Source organism: Piliocolobus tephrosceles, chromosome 5 (assembly GCF_002776525.5).
Source record: "Piliocolobus tephrosceles isolate RC106 chromosome 5, ASM277652v3, whole genome shotgun sequence".
NCBI classification, from domain to species: Eukaryota; Metazoa; Chordata; class Mammalia; order Primates; family Cercopithecidae; genus Piliocolobus; species Piliocolobus tephrosceles.
The window spans coordinates 30,525,455-30,526,519 of NC_045438.1; positions in this window are offsets into that span (position 1 = coordinate 30,525,455).

Sequence of the window (1,065 nt, forward strand, 5' to 3'; positions counted from 1 at the left end):
TCTCAAAACAAAAATAACAACAACAGCAATTAAAAAACCAAAAAACAAAAACTGTGTAGCACCTCTCCCCTCTGTCTTTTTCTTGCTCCGGCCATGTGAAGTGCCTGCTCCCGTCTTTGCCCTCTGCCATGATTTTAATTTTCTGGAGGCCTCCCCAGAAACCAAACAGATGCCAGTATCATACTTTCTCTACAACCTGCAGAACCATGAGCCAATTAAACCTCTTTTCTTGATCAATTACCCAATCTCAGGTATTTCTTTATAGCTGTGAGAGGATGGACTGATACAATATCAGACCAAAGTTGCCTCCTTGGCTCACTCTTTGTACTACTGATCTACATATAAGCCAGAAGCGTCTCCTACAAGTGTTGCCATGCATTGGTCAGGGACCTGCCATTCAGTCAGTTGTGAAGACACCCACTTTATTAGTGTCTTTCAAAAGCCTTTGTCAAATGCTATTGGAGATACGACTGTACTCTGGCTATGGCATTGCCTTTATTTATTGGCTACCAAAAATGGATACAGTTATTTTTCATGAGGGTGGAGTTTTTTCGTTTTCATGCAAGAGGCATCCACTAAGTGCTGGGTACATGGTAGACGGTCAGTAAGTGATTTTTGAATGAATGAATAAATTTGGACTTCATGAATTACATGGGTTCCTATTACTCCCTCTGAGTGGTTTAAACATGTTTTAAAGCCAACCTATAGCATGTGCAATTTATTTTAGAAACTCTTAATGACAGCCGCCCCACTATCATCTGCCTCCCAGCAAATATATCTCAATTCACTTCCTTTTTTGTTTTGAGACAAGGTCTTGCTCTGCCGTCCAGGCTGGAGTGCAATGGCGTGATCTCGGCTCACTGCAACTCTGCCTCCTGGGTTCAAGCAATTCTCATGCTTCAGCCTCCTGAGTAGCTGGGGTTACAGGCACACACCACCATGCCCAGCTAATTTTTGTATTTTTAGTAGATATAGGGGTTTCGACATGTTGTCCAGGCTAGTCTTGAACTCCTGGCTACAAGTGATCCGCTCACCTCGGCCTCCCACATTACTGGGATTACAGGC